Below are 19658 nucleotides of genomic sequence, written 5' to 3' on the forward strand. Positions count from 1 at the left end.
GTGCTAAACCGCTGGCCCACCCGGGGAGCCCTTCACTGTCTTTTACAATTCTATTATTGATCCCTTTGAATGTCTTTCTCACCTGTTCTTCTCATATCACCAAATTCTTCTTCATCCTATGACTTAACTTAGACATCAACTCATTCAGAAAGCCAATTCTAGCACTACCTTCAAAAAATGGACTGTGTAGTTAGCTCTTTTATGCATGTATTTGTATCTTTACAGGTAATGCTTTACACTGTGCTTTTCTATTTATCTACCTTCTTGACTAGATTATACTGCTGGAGGAAATGGTCATATTTTATTTATCTATATAGCTCCAAAGCAAAGTTTTTGGCACATGGCAAACATGTAACAAACATTTTTGGAAAAAAGGATAGGATTATATAAAAGCTAGTATTTTACAAACCTCCTTCCATCATAGTATTTCATTTGAACCTCAGAAGAAAATTATGAAGTAGCTATTTTGATTTCTATTTTACAAATAAGGAAACTGAGCCTTAGGTAACATAAGCAACCTGCTAACAATCAGCAAGTGAATTAACTGCAGCAAGAGATAATGCATCTATATCTGTTAGGTCCAGGATCCATGTTTAGCTAACTGAAACACACTGGGATGTGTGTGAATGCTGATCCTAAATGTATGTGTGAAATAAGACATGAGGTGTCTGATAACATTAACAGGAGCTTCATCTAAAAGCCCTGAAACACCAAAAAGAGAAGAATCAAACTACACTAAAAATAAAACAAAGGGTCAAAGCTGTTTGAGTGTGGGGAGAAGAAGTAAAGGGTCATGTACCTTTGAAAGCTACGCTGTTTTATATATCACTTTCATCTCAGTGCATTGTATTATTAAATAGAGAAGTTTTCTAAAATACTGCATGATTGCATTGCTCATCTGCAGTGCCAAGTCTGTAACTATCTGCCTAAGACATAATGTTTCTCAGGCTGAATCAGATTATATTTACTCAGGAAGCCAGCATAGTTCTGGCATGACAAGAAAACTGTTCTTTTGGTTTCAACATATTCATTTGGATCTCTATCTCAACTTCGAAAAGATTTCCATCGTTAGTGGCAGATTTAGGAGTCTTTCTGCCCGCCCCCCCAGTTTTGTCTATATGATATTTAAGATTACCTACGCTTTTCTCTCCCTGCCTTTTCCCTGTTCCCTTATCTCCCATTAAAGTAAAAGGTAGGCTTTGAGTTCATTGCCCCAGTGGAGGAATCAAGAAAAGCAGAAAGCTTTTAGTATGGTAGATAATGGGAACAGAGAGAGGACTCAAAATCATCTACCAACTCTCTTCAACACTCTCTCTCCCTGAGTTAGGTTCCTGATAATAGAGAGGTCCTGGTCTCTGCTCACTGATAATACCATGAAGAAGGTGGCAAGGCTTGAGAAAAGAGAAGGCTTCTTAGGGCTTCTAGGCGGATAGGATCAGAGGAAGCTTAGGTTAGGATTCCTGAGTCCCAAACATGGCAAGGAAGTAATAGAGGCTGCTATAAGAATAGGGACAGCAGGCTTCTTCTCATGGTCAAGTCAGCCTACAGGTCCAATGACCAGAGACAAGGCTGTCCTACAGTCATACTTGACAGTGAGACCAGGAGTTATGAGTCATCCTTGAGGGTGAGAACCCCAGAAAGACCTGAGCTTGAGTTTTCAACCAGGTTAACTAGAGTAGGTCTCAGAGACAGAAGTTAAGATGTGTTTGCGGAAGTGAAGGAAGTGGTATATTTATTGCATTTCCAAGCTCACATACTGGGATTCATAAAGCAAGCAATAATAATAATATACAGTGGATTTCTTCAGATACCTAAGAGTGATATTCAAAGCTGCCTCTACTGTATAGGAAGTTGGTAGGATCACTTGGGCTTATAATGCTGTGGGGCATTATATTGTGAAGAAAAAGTGAATTGCACCACAGGAGAACAGAGGGAACCTCCCCACTTCTGTATGTGAGTCCTTATCACCCAGCTTCCTCCTGCTCCTACCAAGTTCTTCCTATTCACTTTATTTATTTTTTTTATTTTTTATTTTTTTAAATTTTTATTTATTTATGATAGTCACACAGAGAGAGAGAGAGAGAGAGAGGCAGAGACACAGGCAGAGGGAGAAGCAGGCTCCATGCACCAGGAGCCCGATGTGGGATTCGGTCCCGGGTCTCCAGGATCATGCCCTGGGCCAAAGGCAGGCGCCAAATCGCTGCGCCACCCAGGGATCCCTTCCTATTCACTTTAAACTAAATCACAAGACTACAATATCTCAGAAGAGATTGCTGGGACCCCTTGCCTTTAATACCTATGCTCTAAGCAAGTAACTTAGAAGCTAGTTGTATCAACTCTTGTATCCAGCAGTTGCCTCAGGGAATAGATTTTCCAAGCATAATATTTTCCAGGACATGCTACTGTTGCCTCTGAGCTGTACCTGAATCTCCCTAGTCCTAAAAAGCCTGTTAAACCAGTTGGATAACCTTAGTCTTCTCTGGTGGTGCTTTATTTTTGAATCACTGCTACGGCAAAGAGCATGAAATACAAATGCACACACTCCATAAATGTACCATATCATCGTAGGCTGCTATCTAAGGTTGCCTAATGTGATCTGGAGACAACACAAACAGTCTGCCTGTGGTATAGGATTTCAAGGCAATGAAAAAAATAGGGGAAAATATGAAAGAAACATTCCTGTCTTACAGACTCAGCAGCTTTTCACTTCTGACTCCCTTTGAAGCTAAATGACCCCGAAAGGATTCTTTCTCTCTTTAAGAAAGGTCAGAGTTTATTTGTAGCCTTTCTAGCACCAACACAAGTAAGAACAGAGAAAAGCCAGCATATTTGCATCACTATTCATTCAGTCCTATACTCTTCATTTGTCTCTATCACAAATACAGAGCTCCCACCCCATGTCAGGCACTGCATGTGAGCCATCCAATCCTAAAGTCCTGCAAACTAAGTCTTACTCCCTTTTACAAACAGGGTGACTGTGACTCAGAGGATAACCTCTAGATAGAAAGAAACAACTGGAATATGAACTGAGATATGTCTGAAATGTGGTCTCTTTAGCACCTGATACTAAGTAATGCTGGAGTGGCTCCTGAATATACCATTTTCCAGGGCCACTCCCAGTTAGAACAATCTTATTAAAAATACACGTAAGGTCATGTTATTTCATTGCTTAAAACACACTAATGAGTTCTTATCATACTCAAAATAAAATGGAAATTCTTTCATGACCTACAACGATCTGGCCCTTGGCTAACTTTAAAGCTACTTTTATACTCTCCCCATCACTTCCTCCACTCCAGCCATCCTATCTTTTTTTCTTCTTTTTCAAAGTTCCTTTCCTTCTTCTTGTAGGGTTCTATGTTCATCTGTTGCCTGAAGGTTCTTTCCACAAGTTCTAAATTGGCTGCCTCACTGTTCAGCTGTCAGCTCACCAAGTGGTGTTATTCACATATTTGGTTATTTACTTGTTGACTATCTGTGTACTTCCAGATACTTCTAGCCCCACTGCTTAGAACAATGTCTGGTAAACATAGGAGTTGCCAAATAGATATTTACTAATGGATTTAAATTTATTACTACTAGAAAAATTAGCAATATTAAATCACCATCCTTTACTGGTTATTAATATATATTTGGCATTCACAAAACATTGAAGGTTTAAAAAACATTGAAGGTTAACATTGCCATGAAGTCTGATTTTTACCATTTTCATAGGCAACATAAAATAGTGTTTAATATGAATGCTAACTTTCTCTGATATCCACAGTTCTTCTAGATTCAGAATCTGTTTTCTGTTACCAATAGCTGTTTTAAGATGATTTCTCATAAATATTTTAGGTTATTTATAGCTGTTTATTTTGATTGTTCAGTATTTTGTTACATAATACAGGAAAACAATACGGGATCCCTGGGTGGCTCAGTGGTTTAACACCCGCCTTCAGCCCAGGTCGTGATCCTGGAGTCCTGGGATCGAGTCCCACATCGGGCTCCGTGCATGGAGCCTGCTTCTCCCCTGCCTGTGTCTCTGCCTCTCTCTCTCTCTCTCTCTCTCTCTCGAATAAATAAATAATATCTTTAAAAAAGAGAAAACAATAAGGTTAAATAAGTGTCTGCTAAGTGGATCTGACTTCCTAAGTTCCCAGTAAGACAAATGGTGTAAATGTGTGTTTCCATTTGGTAACACTTTGATCAAGTTTCATCCATTCACTAGCTCCTACTTGCTTCTTCTTAATGGTGACATTTTGACATGTCTATCCTGCCCTTAGAATCAGCTATGTGCAACCCTTTTGACCAATTCTGAGAAGATCAGATCACCATTCTGGATGTTCAGAAAAGAGTCTCTGAGCCTACAAGATTTGTGTGCAGGAGGTTTGTAAGCCAGTGCTTTTGCAAACATCACATGTCTGAGGAGTGAAGGATAAGGTTTGGACAGAGCAGGGGATCTGTGATGCTGCTCCAACAGAGGCCTCAGCCAAACCTACTGATGGCTCTGGAGATGTGGTGGCCCTTCAGTGATGTTCCCAATAGAGATGAGCTATTGAGCCTTCTAAACCCATGTCTATCAGTCACTGAATCCAAGAGAATGTGGGATCCTGGGCAACTCAACTGTCTTTGGTTGAGAGCAGTTCTTGATAGGGAGTCATGAAAAAGCCTTCCACTGCCAACATCTGAGGGCAGATGAAGAGTGAATGCTTAGTCTTTAAGAGGAGTCTGGGTGGTGCCCCTCAGCATCCATTACATGAAGATGATCATATTTCTTTGCCAAATGTCGCAGGTTATCAAATGAGATCATGTGTGTTGAAAGCATCAAGCCTAGTCTCTGACATTTAGGGAGCACTCTATAAAAATTTTCCTCACAAGAATGAATGAAAGAAAAATGAGCAAATGTTTTACTGATGCCACATCTTGTTGTCAGTATCTGCTTTTCCTGTGTGCCACTGTCTGTCATGTAAGTTTCTCACAAAAAAACGTGACTGTACAGACTAAATCTTTTAGAGAGACTCTATTTGGTCCACTGGGTCTCCAGTTCATAAACAGATCCATTTTCCCACCTTCTTTGATTGAGTTATGGAAAAGAAGTGTGTTGCCTTAGAAGCCACATTTTGGACCTTTGAAGATAAAATGTGGGGGATTTGTAGTATTAGGATTAGGCTGGCTGGAGTCTGATCTTTCACGGAATTTTTTAAAAAATCACTTCTATTTTTTAGACTCTAGGGCTACCATAGCAAGGTGATATTTTCTAATTATTTCACATTAGCTGGAACATATAAGAGATTTGCAGTAGAAACAAAGCAAATGTAGTATGTAAATCAGGAAAAAGACATATTAGGTGGTTACTGCTTTTACAGAAGAATTCACACTCCTGTTTATGGAATAGTTCCATATTTTAAAGAAATTCTTTCACTAAATATCCTTTTTATACATATTAATTAACAACCATATGAGATAAAAAGACTTCTTTCCCCACTTATAGGAAGGTTTAAGTGACCTGCTTAGTCGCAGAATTTGTAAGGGACAGAGCCATGGCTTCTAATTTTGACTATTATGCCATCTCTCTTTAGCCCCCATAATACCACAATGATTTTGTTTTCCGCTTCAAAATTTTGTCATATTACTATAGAAGTACTTCATTCCATTATCAAAGATTTTGTACTTATTACATCCCAAATCCACACTGCAAGATGAATACCACAGTGTCCCTAAATGCGAGCACGCACATGGGTAAGAGATACAACTATTACAAGAGATATATCAGACTATTACAACTATTACAAGAGATGTATCAGACCGAACAAAGCCTCAGACTTATGTGAGCTGAATCTACTTCCTGCAGTTTCCTTATTTGTTATTCAGTTATTCAATCACTAGAATATGTAAAGCCAGGCTATTTATATGGTTTTCAAATTTCTTAAAAAGAAGCAGTCATTTCCAACTTCAAATAAATGCCAATAAAGAGTGAAGTTCTTTTTCAGCCCTCAGGGTGACAAATACCATCCTTAGAACAGGCTGTTTTTTCTCAAGTGAACATCCTGAATACATGCTATTTAGACTCCAATATAAACATAACTTAATGGTCAGAGGAAAATCACGTTCTCCTGGAATTGTACATTTTATGACCCTAATAAGGTGATGACAATGGATCTCTTGTTAATTTTTTTGAAATCCAATACAATCACAATTACACTAATGCAGGATGATTTTAGAGGGAACAAAAATAAAATAAAGTGTTCCTTTGGAAAAATCTCCAATGAGAGCTATCTTATGACACGGTATCTCCCTGGAGACTGGTTATGGAATTTTCTTGCCGAAAACATTTTATGTGATGAAAATGGAATGCATTTGTTTCCTTGGAAACAAACCCTTTCACCTTTGTTGCACAGAATTTTGAGCAAAGAAAATTTAGTAATTAGACCTAGAATCTACCTATTTTAAACTAGTGGAATTTTCAAACACATGATATTATTAGAAATAATGTGCGATAAAACCCACTTAGCTCACTTATGATCAAACAAATAAACCTTTACATGACTTAGAAGTATGGACATCAGGCATTCTAAACATGGAAATAGAATTACCTATGAACTTTTACACTTGAATACCTTAGAAAATCCCTCAGTTAAAATCATCAGCTGACTAAAATAATCTATTATAATAAAAGCAAATAAAAGCATAAATTGAGTAATAAAAATATTAGAAAGTTTCAAAATGAAAGTCAATATGTGACTATTGGCCAGTAGTTTCAAGCCAATAATGTCTTCAGGGATAGAAAATATTTTCTATAAGGAAACAGATTCTGTTTTCTTTGCTTATGGAGTGTCTTACTGTCCTATGCTTTTTTACATCCCAAGAATTAACCTCTTGAATACACATAAGAAGTTATGTTTTATTCTTTTCTTTATGCACTGCAGCCCCCTTATCCCCGGTTTCTCTTTCCAAACACAGCTTCACCTACTCAAGGTCAACTGTCCTCCAGAAGTGATGCCAGACGATCAACAGTAGCCTTGAATGCTACATCACCATGCCTATCTCATCACCTCATATCACCTCGTCATCTCACATCACCACAAAGAAAGGGTCAGTACAGGACAAGATATTCTGAGAAGGAAGACTATGAAGGAATAGCTTTTATTATAGTATATTGTTATAATTGTCCTATTTGATCATTACTTATTCTTGTTAATCTCTTACTGTCCCTAATTTATATATTAGACTTTATCATCACACATGTATATGTAGGGGAAAAAACAGTATATATAGGGTTTGGTATTATGTGTGATTTTAGGCATCCACTGGGGATCTTGGCACTATCTTCTGTGGATAAGGTGGAGACTGCTGTACTCTATGCTATAAATATAGCAAAATATTGGTGGGGCAGGTTAAGACAGGTTAAGACTAGGGATCCCTGGGTGGCGCAGCGGTTTGGCGCCTGCCTTTGGCCCAGGGCGCGATCCTGGAGACCCGGGATCGAATCCCACGTCGGGCTCCTGGTGCATGGAGCCTGCTTCTCCCTCTGCCTGTGTCTCTGCCTCTCTCTCTCACTGTGTTCCTATCATAAATAAATAAAAAAAATTAAAAAAAAAGACTATTTCTGACATTTCTCAGGCTCAAAGTTACTTTCGTAAAAGAAATCATATAGTTCAATTAAACTCTGTACTTTAACTTGTATACTTCATTTAAACCCTAGAATAAAAATATTACAAAATGCATCCATGTTTTTTTCTGTATCAACATCTTTAATGAATAATTTGGAAAAGCTTTGATCATATTACCCTGTCTTTGAAGTTCAAATCACTTCAAAGAATCCCTAATGTGTCAAGAGAATTATGTTTTTAATTTTTTTTACTTTGAAATAATTTGAAACTTACAGGAAAGTAGCAGAAATAGAAGAGTATTGCTGTGTATCCTTCACTCTTTGCTCAGTTTCCCTAAAGTTAATCTATTGTATAACCATAGTGCACATACCTCAACTAAGAGATTAATATGGTCTAATACTCTTAACTGTAGTCTTCATTCATATTTTACCAGTTTTTGCACTACTACTCATTTTTCTGTTCCATGATCCAATCCAGTATCTCACATTACATTTAGCTTTTAAATTTCTCTATGCATCTTCAATTTATGATGGTTGCTTACTCTTTATCTTCCATGACCTTGATACATTGAAAGAGTAACAGTCAGTAATGTTGTAAAATATCTCTCAGAAGTGATGCACTCTTTGAGTATATCCTGTAAGAGAGTACCTGTTTTCAATATATCTATTATCAATCATATTAAACTTGATCATTGGTTGATGTTGAATTTGCTGGGTTTCTCAAACACTATAAAATTATCTTTATCTCTGTAATAAGGATGTTGGTGGTAGATACTTTGAGACTACAGAAATACCTATTCTTTTTCAAACCCAGTAGTTTTAGTGTTCATTGGTGGATCTTGCCTGCAACTCTTACTGCTATGTTCTAAAGGTGACTTTCTGTTTCTCTCATTCCTTCTACATTTATTTTTTTAAATGTTTTATCTATTGGGACACCTGGGTGGCTCAGTGGTTGAGCATCTGCCTTCAGCTCAGGGTATGATCCCAGGATCCTGGGATCAAGTCCTGCATCGGGCTCCCTGCAGGGAGTCTGCTTCTCCTTCTGCCTATGTCTTTGCCTCTCTGTGTGTCTCTCATGAATAAACTAATAAAATCTTTTTTAAAAAAAAGATTGATTTATTTATTTGAGAGAGATGTGTGAACAGTGGAAGGGACAGAGGGAGAGGGAGAGAATCTCAAGCCAACTCTCCGCTGAGAGCAGAGCCCAACATGGGGCTCCATATCATGACCCTGAGATCATGACCTGAGCCGAAATCAAGAGTCGATGCTGTACTGATTGAGCCACTCAGGTGCCTCTCCTTCTACATTTATTAACTGGAATTATTCTGTAAGGAGGAGTTGTAAGGCAGTCTTTTTTGCTTTTGTTTTTTTCAGTTTGAAAATAATGATCATTTTATCGCTTTGTCTTATGTCTTCTAAAACATTTGTAAGAAAAATAAATAAATAAATAAAAATAAAACATTTGTAAGTTTTAGAAGATCAAAGTTATTATATTAATTAGGTAAGATAGGGATAAAGAAATGTCCTCATGGGCCAAGAAAGTTAAAGTTTAAAAAAGAAAGAAAGGAGGTTCCATAAAGCAAATACTGTAGGGAAAACTACCAGTAATTTATTTGTATTTGATATTAGTAAAAACAGAGTCATATTAGAAAGTTACCAAGTCTTGATTATTCAGTTATGTATTCAATGAATTGCTGACATTTTGCTAGGTGAGGAAGTGACCTTTATTCATGAGCCAACTCAAACATCTCTTGTCAAAACACTTTTCTGACTTACTCTGCAGTGCAATTATTCATTCCTTTTTATTGTCTGTTAGTGGGTATCTCTGATATTTGCTACATTTTTTACTTAAATTATAGATACCCTCTCTTTCTCCCTCTCATCTTTCCCCTCCCCTCTAAGACTGTAAGCTCCATGAAATCAGCCATCTCATCCCAATCACTCTTGTATCTCCATCACTTAACAGAGTATTCATACATATGAGCCTTTAAATTAATGTTTAATAAATCTTGACAGATGTATATATAGATGGATGGGTAAGTCAAAGGGTCTGCCTTCAGGAAACACAATCTAGTGAGGATTTGAACTATTGTAGTCAAAATATGGGGGTAATATATAGAAAGAACCTGGCTCAACTACTGAAAGTGGTCATAACAAAATTATTTTGCCTTTCTGGGTTTTTAGTTTCACCATCAAATCAACAAACTAGATGATTCCTGAAGTCACTTTCAACGGTAATATATTCCATCATTCTAACATATACTTGGATATTGCCAAAATATGAGCACTCCTTTCAACGTGTCCAATTGAATAAAATTTATAAGCAAGTACATGTGTTCTAACACCAGAATTTTATGTTTTATCTAAATTGCACCAGTGTAAAATTAGATCCTTTTTTCATATTACTGTCAATCTGTTAGCTCTTCAGGACTAACCAAAGAGAATGATCATTTTCCATTTCAAGCTATGGCAAAGCAAGCACATTTTTTGGTGCCTTCCCAGCTCCTCTGGAACTACATTTATGCATTATGCTAGTCCTGCTTCACATATGCTGATGTTGTTAAGTACATCACCTCTCATGGGGTGAATCCATAATTTGAAAAATAAAATTAAATGCACCACAAAGACTTTTTTCCTTATAGAACAGTTTTCTTTAAACTTGCTAATGAAAACAATACCTTATATTTGCTTTGCATTTTATATTTCAAAGGGCTTTCACATTCCTCACCTTGCATAAGGGAAAATTTTTAAAACTTTCTTTCATGAGCTGAATAGAAGTTCTATGTTACTATCATAATTGTGGATATCATTATCATTATTTGCAATGTATTAATGAATGAATATGCTCAAGAACCCTATCAGATGAGGTAGACAGGAAGGGCAAGAATCATTAACCAGGTGTACAAGTTAAATAACAAAGCCACAGACAGAACAAAGGATCTCCCATGATTGATCGTAAGTACCGTGACTTCTGGGTCCTTTAACAGGTATTTTGCTTTTGGCCTAAAGGCAGGCAAAATTTAATAGACTGTATATAAAGACAACTAATTTGTTTTTATTTGATAAATTAACAGTGAGAGGAGGGCACAAGTGTCTGTGATGATTATTTAATTGCACATTCACCAGTTTAAAAGAATCAGCATGACTTTAAAGCCTTTGAAAAAAAGAAGAAAGAGAAAGGATAAGGGAAAAGGAAAGAAGGAGTGGGAGGGATGAGAGGAGTGAGAGGGGGTCCCCTCCCATTCATATCTCACCTCTTCCCTTGAAAACTCAAGTTGAGAAATTATAATACAAATATCTGAAAATGCTGATGAACACAATTGTTTAAGCAAGTTACCCAGATACACAAAGGCACTATGGAGGAAGAGCTTTCAAAATGGTGTCAAGAATGTTATATTTGTACAGTTTTTTGTCAAACCTATTAGGATCTCAGTTATCATACCTGTTAGAATTATGGTTATCGAAGACTCTTAAATTGTGCTATTTCCTCTTGTTAGAGTCACTATCCTAACAAAAAAGTACCAGGAATTCATTGTTTGACCTATTTTAAGGAGAATATGCTTACTTGTATATGGAAACATATTAAGCTTTTCAAATGTCAAGGTATGATATGCTGGATATTCCCAAGAAAAGAAAAAAAGATAAATGGTCAAAGCATGGAAAAATCCCTTGATTTCAAAAAATCCTAAAAAAACAAACAAACAAACAAAAAACCACCCAAGACCCCTTCAGCTCTTACATATAAAATATGCCATATCCCAGGTAAGTTTCTTATTTCAATAAGAGAATATAAGACAGTATCTTTAATATGGATAGATTTTCTAAAAGCGATTTAAGGATTATATATGTAAAATTAATCAGCTTGTCAGTCAATCTGCAATAAGTCAGTGTCTTCATTATGTGGAGCTTCATTATGTGGAGTTCTACATGTTATTTCATAATAACATTTGTTTACAATATCAAAATATATCTCTTGGGCCTAAAATGAAACATGAAACAGTATGACTTATTTATCTCCATATTTTTTTTAAAAAGCCCATCTTCAGGGAGGACAATAACAATAGCAATAATAGCTAATATTAACTGAGTACTTAACATGTGCAAGGCACTGTTCTAAGTTTTCTCCATGTGTTAATGTATGAATACTCTAAAAAGAACCCTATCAAGTGAGTATTATTATCATCACATTTTGTAGATGAGAACACTGAGGATCAAAGAAACTAGATAGCTATGTCAGCATTTCACAACCAGTCAGTAATAGCATCAAGATTATAATGCAGGTCGTCTGACTCCAAAGGACTGACTCTTCACTTCTACTTTAGCTCACACAAGTAAGAAGGGAACAGGAAGGGAGAAAGGAAGAAGAGAGGATGGAAAGAGGGAAAAGAGGAAGTTGGGGCAGGAAAGGGAAATAGGAAAGGAATATAGAATAGAAATAGAAAAGGCGATAATTATTTAGCTCACATTCAAAATGGCAGACGAGCTCTCTCGATGGTCAGTTGTGACACTCAACTTACAGGACATTGAGTATACTTTTGTGAAAGTAAAGAACACTAACACACTGACATTAGACAGTTGGGGGAGGGGGAGTTGCAACAGAAATAAGAATGCTGTATTGTTTCTTTAGAATTGCCTACCAAGAACTGGCTTGAATCATTCTCCATGAAAACTGCTGCTAGTTAGGGAACGTAAATGGGAATTTTCAACCATGAAACTTAATAGATGCAAACATTAAGTGGCCATATTTTCCCCTTTTAAGCAACAGAAGTTAAAGCACAGCCTTCTTGTCTAATTCTTAGCTATAGCCAAAGAATAAAGGTAGCTTTTTAAAGAGACTGGTATCTCACTGCTGCTTAATCTCTTTAGGCCTGATGTTCAGGTTCATGTCACATTAGATGGTTCCAAATTATCCTCTTTAGTGTATTCCCCATAACCTCCTTTAGTTTCATCAAACTGAACTACTTGTTATTTCTCAAATGACCAGATGTTTGTCCACCCAAAAGCCCAGTTTTCTTCATGTTGATCACATTCTACATTCTTCCAAGTCCCCACTAAAATGCCTCCCCCAGTACAAAATTTCCCCTGGTGGTCCAAGTCAGAAATGCTCTCTTCTTCCTCTGAATTCTTATCTAACTTTACATTTGTCTTTACACTTTTCATTTTATTCTTGAATCTCTTACATGTATGATTCAGTATCTTACTTCCAGCATAGACTGTAGCTCCCCTGAGGCAGCACCACTATCTGGTCTATCTTTATTGACCTCATGGTACTTAATAGATTGATTTTTAGATAATGGACAAAGAGAATTTTTTAAAAGAAATACTTATTTTAGTGCAGCCTGGGTGGCTCAGCAGTTTAGTGCCACCTTCAGCCCAGGCATGATGCTGGAGACCCAGGATCGAGTCCTGCATCTGGCTCCCTGCATGGAGCCTACTTCTCCCTCTGCCTGTGTCTCTGCCTCTCTGTCTGTCTCTCTGTCTCTCATGAATAAATAAATAAAATCTTTAAAAAAACACTTATTTTAGAGAGAGAGCATGAGTAGGGGCAGGAGGAGCGGAGCAGGGGTGGGAGGTTATAATCTCAAACAGACTGCAGTGAGTATGGAGCTCGATGCAGGGCTCCATCTCACAACCCCAAGACCACGACCTGAGGCCAAACCAGGAGTTGGATGCTCAACGGACTGAGCCACCAAAGCACCCCTGGACAAAGAATTTTAAATGAATATTTGTTTAATTTCTGCAATATACATAGCACTATTGGGCATTGCCCTGTAAATCATTACAGGGCATATACACAGGTATATTTAACATATAGGCATCTACAATGACAAACTAAATTCCGTACTTCTAGAAAAAATAACAAGAAAATAAAGAGTTCTTGTACTAATGTCCATGGAGGCCTAAAATTCAAATGCCTATAGGGATCATGGAGGTAGCATTCATGAGAGCCAGAACAGGGTGTAGGAATCATAAGGAAGATGGAGAAAGTGACAAATGAAAAATGCATACCCCTTCCATTTCATTGGAAGTGAGATGGAATTAGCTTACTACTGTGTGGGAATGCCAGAGTACTGTGCCAGAAATTCAGATTTCTGATGTGAAATCTTATAATTTTTATATCCTTGTAACAAATCATTATGATTATTTTGTGTTTTAAATTTTTTTCAAAGATTTTTATTTATTTATTTATGTTAGAAAGAGAAAGTGCAAAAGGGCCTGGAGGGCCTGAGGGACAGGGAAAGAGAGAATTTCAAGCAGGCTCTTGCTGTCTGCTGTGCTGTGCACAGTTTCCGATGCCAGGCTTGATCTCACAACTCTGAAATCATGATCTCAGCAGAAATCAAGAGTCAGACACTTAACTGACTGAGCCCTGCAATTGCCCCTTTGTATTTTTAATCCTTTTTTTTTTTTTTATTTCAGACATTTTTTTTCTTCAAATTTATTTATCAGGAGTAACTGAAATAAAAAAGTGTAATTGAGTCCCATCATCATGGAAATGGCTTTAAGAGAAAACTGGTCAGATGAATATTATTGCTTCCCATTTTCAACTAGTATGTAGTGGCCATTGATAAATAGACAGCCAGCAGTCTGTCAAGAATGCTCAAGATATGTTATATAATACAACATGCCTGTTCACAGGGGGAGAACTAGGAAATAACTTATGTGAACTTCTTGATTTCATCATACAAGACAAGCACAAAAGCACTACCCATGCCTCTGAGAACACTGGACCATGCCCCCTTGAAAAAGCTTTGGCTCCTTCATCACGGGCAATCTTCCTCCAGCAGTTGAGTATGCCTGTGTACATGATATCAGTTCCTTTGCACCCTGACTACATTATCATTCGACGGTGAACAGTGTCAAATGGGTAGGAAGTCAACCCAGCCACCACTGTGATGGATTGTGCAATCATCCAGCTGATGAATATGTGAGTATTCTTGGGATCTGGAAACATTCCCTTTGCAGTGTCATAGATACCAAAGTAGGCAGCTCGGTAGATGATAATACCCTGCCCAGACACATTAAAGCCTTGGTACAGGCCCTTAATCCCATCAGACTTCATCTTCTTTATCCATTCATCTTTCGATGCCATTTAGAAACGACAAATACCCACCATTTGCTTCAACGTGGATGGAACTGGAGGGTATTATGCTGAGTGAAATAAGTCAATTGGAGAAGGACAAACATTATATGGTCTCACTAATTTGGGGAATATAAAAAATAGTGAAAGGGAATAAAGGGGAAAGGAGAAAAAATGAGTGAGAAATATCAGAAAGGGAGACAGAACATGAGAGACTCCTAACTCTGGTAAACGAACTAGGGGGGGTGGAAGGGGAGGTGGGCGGGGGGTGGGGGTGACTGGGTGACAGGCACTGAGGGGGGCACTTGATGGGATGAGCACTGGGTGTTATTCTATATGTTAGCAAATTGAACACCAATAAAAAATAAATTTATATAAAAAAAATCCCATCAGACTTGTAGATCTTAACCAGGCAGTCACCAAGCCCTCTGAATTCTCTTTCAGCTCCAGCTTTGCCCACATCAGCTGCTAGACAGGTTTGGGCAAAATCCAGAGGATACATACAACACAAGGATGTGGCCCCAGCAGTGCCACCTGATGCCAGGTTCTCTGCAAAGTAGCGCCAAAACTGGATTCTCTTGTCCACACCACCCAGAAAGATCTGCTTGTATTTATCTTTAAAGGCGAAGTTGAGAGCCTAGGTGGGAAAGTATCTGATGACTTTGGCCAGGTTACCACGCCAGGACAGGACTCCCTGCTCCTTGGGAATCCGAACCACGCAGTCTATAATGCCCTTGTATTGCTTATCTGCAGTGATTTGCTTGCTGGCATGCTGCACCTGCAGCAGCAGCTTGACCTGCTTGATGGGCGCCACCACCGTCTTAGAGATGGCAGCAGCCACTCCACCCGCCAGGAAGTCCTTGGTGAAGGGCACAGTGGCATCTGTCATATTGAAAGGAACTAGACGGGTGCCTGCGGGACTGCGATAGGAACTGGCTGGGACTCCAGGACCCTGGGGCTATATTTTTAATCTTAATAAAACGTTGTACAGGCAATAAAACCCATTTGTGTGCTGAATCCAGGCTGGAATCACCAGCTTAAGTTTCAGACCTGAAATTTTCAGGCAGATGTGAAAGAAAGAACAGGGACCAGAGATTTATGACTTTTATGTGAGACACACTTTTCTCTAATTCTTGCCATCACTACTAGGGTTAGGGGAAGATGTATTTGAAGTTAATTTCCCCAGGAGACTGAAGAAGGATGAGATGTCCCCAGTCAGGGCATTCTGGGTGGCTGAAACACAGAAATTTATTGTTTCAGTTGTGGAAACTAGAAACCCCAAATCAAGGTGTTAGTAAGGGGCTTCATTCTGAGGGCTGTGTAGGAGAATCTGTTCTATGCCTCCCTCCTAGCTTCTGATGGCCTCAGATGTTCCTTGGCTTATAAAAGGCATTTTCACTTGCATCTGTGCCCAAATTTCATCCATTCTAATGACCTCATCTTAATCATCTCCAAAGACCCTATTTCCAAATTCAAAAGGTACTAGGAATTAAAACTTCAACACCTTCTGGTAGAACACAGTTCAATCCGTAACAATGATGTTTTTTTTTTTAAGTGACTATTAAGGTTAAAGTCTTTTTTTTTTTTTCTTGAGATTTTATTTATTTACTCATGAGACACAGAGAGAGAGGCAGAGACACAGGCAGAGGGAGAAGCAGGCTCCATGCAGGGAGCCCAATGTGGGAATCGATCCCTGGACTCCAGGATCATGCCCTGGGCTGAAGGCAGGCACTAAACCGCTGCGCCTCCCGGCTGCCCTGTAACAGTGTTATTGTTAACAACCCAGTGCTTCTTGCAGAGTTCTCTCTGCTTCCCGGAAATCCCAGCAGAAAACTATGTTCGGAAGACATAAGGAGGAATTGTGACAGTAATCAGTTAAAGGGCAGCAAACTGGAACACAGAACTGCTTTTCTACTTTGTTGAAGAATGCCAGAGACAGTATTATTTCTCCTGAGAAATAAGCAAATATATTTCCTTCCTCCCCATAGTCTGGGGATACAGGTGGCTAAATTTACATGTTGCTAAATGCACAAGCAGCTGTTCTTTTTGTCCCACTCTAGACTAATGGCCTTAAAGGGTCAGATCCTACTTGATTTTACAGGACTAAATGTAACAATTCCCTCTGCATAGAGTGGCACATTAGCTAAAATCACAGTGGAGAACACACTACTGAGCTTTTGCAAATACATGAACTATATGGTAAAGAGGTCAAAGCATCTCCTACAATGAACTCCTGATCCTTCTATTTCCCGATTTTCTCCTCAAACACCTGTGGAATTCAACCACAATAGTAATTATCCAGAATTCAGCTAGGCCACCTAATTGAACACACAGAGATGATGTGTGTCTTGAATTAGACCACTCTGTTTCTCTGAGACCTTTAATGATGTAAAATATTAAAAACCCCAATTCATCTCTCTGGATTAACTGTGCTACTTTTAAAATGAAAAAGCTGAAGAAGGTGGCATATATAAAGATGAAGACGGTGATGTGTATCACATAGAGGAAATGACATTCACTGTTACCATGAGAATTCAGGAAGGCTTTATCGAAACGGTGACATTTGAACAGGTTTTGAAAAAATTGGTGAGGAATTCACCAAGAAACAGAGGGAATGGACCTCCCAGGCAAAGGAAGATAAACGTGTGCAAAAGTAGAGGAGAGGAAAAGTATGGCACATGAGAAACAGGCAAGGAATGGACTGAACTGACTGAACCACCCAGGTGCCTCTGTATCTACTCAATTCTTAAATGCCACCAACTCTAAGAAAATCCACCAATGTAAAAGATGTAATAATAGTTTTGTTGTATTTTCATTAGAAAGAGTACTAACACACTATCTGTACATACCAATTTTCATACACATCCTCTTTTCAGCAATGATTGTATATGAAGAAGAAAAATGTCCCAGAATCAAGGAAAAACTAGATGGTCTGAAAATTCCTTCCAGCTCTCATATTTTATAAACTGGTGGGCTACCGGGGTCCCAGAAACTAACTCAGTGCATCAATTGAAAATTGAGCACATACTCCCAATGGATAAAGCTATATGCTGAGTGTTATTGGGGAATACAGAAATAATTTAGAAATAGTGGCTGCCTTGGAAATCTTGAAGAAAATTAGTAAATTCCATGTGTTACTATCATATCTCTTCCAATATGTATACTTAATCTGCTAATTTTTCTGCATTCAAGTACAATCTTACCTCTACCAGTACTAAATGTTACCTTGACAGATACATCATAATTATAGCTTGTGAAGATCTGCACTCCTGAGTTTTCTAAAGAAATGGTTTTAAATCAGTGTTCCAACAGAGTAGTTATTCATAAACACTTGTAAAGAGGGTCAGAAGGAATTTCTCATTAATACTCAAGTACTGGGATCCATGAATTTGTTTTAAGAAGTTAAGAAAATCTCTATACTATTATCAGTTTTTGTTTGTTTTTAATTAATAAAAGCTTTCTTGAGAAGACAAAGAGATGAAATGCAGCTATGTACATAATCTACAACTACTTATCAATGTGGCAACCTGCATTCAACAATTTTTCTGAATGTCTGCTTTAATTTATCCATAAGTGACTGTCTTCTTTTCCTCTTTATATGTATATAAAATAATAATAATAAAAATTTAAAAATTCTGATAGTACACAAAGATGAAGATAAGGGGGAGGGGTCTGTCATTGGCACTTCAGAAGAACAAAGCTGGATTGAAGAGGGGTAAATGATGAGGCAGGGCAGAGACAGAGAGACTCAGGCTAATGACATCCTGGAGGCTTCAGCTGAAAAGGGAGTCAGAATGAGGCCTCATCTGGAAAACTGGAAAAACAGTCTAAAGTCTCTACATAGACTTCCAGATATTTATACTTCCATCCCAGTCCTCAGGTAAAAAATTGGAAGAGCCCCTCTAAAGAATTTACTAAACCAGGGCACTTGGGTGATTGAGTGGTTTAGTGTCTGCCTTTGGCTCAGGTCATGATCCTGGGGTCCCTGGAGGAGTCCCACATCAGGCTCCCTGCATGGAGCCTTCTTCTCCCTCTGCCTATGTCTCTGCCTCTCTCTGTGTGTCTCTCATGAATAAGTAAATAAAATCTTAAAAAAAAAAAAAAGAATTTACTAAACCATATGGTGAAACTTCCAAGACATGAGTGGTTGAGGAGTACTACACAATATGCCCAGTTTGATGTCTTGTCCATTCATGCTTGAGTACCCTGAAGCTGGACCTATCCATGCAAACAAAGCTCCAAACCAACTTTTTCATCGATTTATCCCTGAATCTGAATGGACAATCAGGAATCATCAGACATTTGAGGAAAGCCTACAATAAGAAAAAAAGACCCAGATAAAGAAACAGAAAATAGAGATAATTTGACAAAGTTTTCAAAATCTGGGTATGTCCATGCAAGTGAGCATCAACTTTGATGAAGGTCTCACTGGAAAAGTGTAAAAAGCAACTGCTCTTCTAATGTTGGTTCTATCTCTCCAAATTTCCTATCTTCTACACATTGATGAGCATCCTACAGGCTATGCTTCAGGGGCCCTAAAACCCTTGACTAATGCAACCAAGAAAATATTGCAGAAACAGAATGTTGTCAATGCTAAAAACTATTAGATAAGATATTATATCTAAAGAAAGGAGAGTTGAGCACAAAATCATAGAAGTACAGGAGTCAGGGAAGTAGATTTGGCAACCTTAAATTAGGGTATCCAGGGGACATTTTCAAAAAGTGTTAAAATATAACCCTGAATCCGTAGGACACCACAATTTGAACAAAAGAGTTTTGTCATTAGTTGTCAAGGCTGGAACATTTTATCAGTGTTTCCTACACCTTAAGCAAAATATGCCAACACTTAACTTCCCTCAGGTCAACCTTCCATAGCAATGATTTGATGACTATGTCTGCCCAGCTAATCAAAAAGGAAGAAGAGATTTTTCAGATAGTGGATGTGCCCAATGGAGATTCCCCATAGTTCCAGGATTCTATGTTCAA

At 38.1% G+C, this 19658-nt stretch overlaps 1 protein-coding gene and 1 pseudogene across 8 annotated transcripts in view; both read right to left on the reverse strand.

The window, feature by feature from the left end:
• PDE4B (phosphodiesterase 4B) overlaps nucleotides 1-19658 on the reverse strand; it is a 530398-nt gene that overhangs the window by 229865 nt on the left and 280875 nt on the right. The gene's annotated exons all lie outside the window — the stretch shown is intronic.
• LOC112907879 (ADP/ATP translocase 2 pseudogene) lies at nucleotides 14062-15561 on the reverse strand (annotated as a pseudogene).

The sequence above is a fragment of the Vulpes vulpes genome, chromosome 12, assembly GCF_048418805.1.
Source record: "Vulpes vulpes isolate BD-2025 chromosome 12, VulVul3, whole genome shotgun sequence".
Taxonomy (NCBI): Eukaryota; Metazoa; Chordata; class Mammalia; order Carnivora; family Canidae; genus Vulpes; species Vulpes vulpes.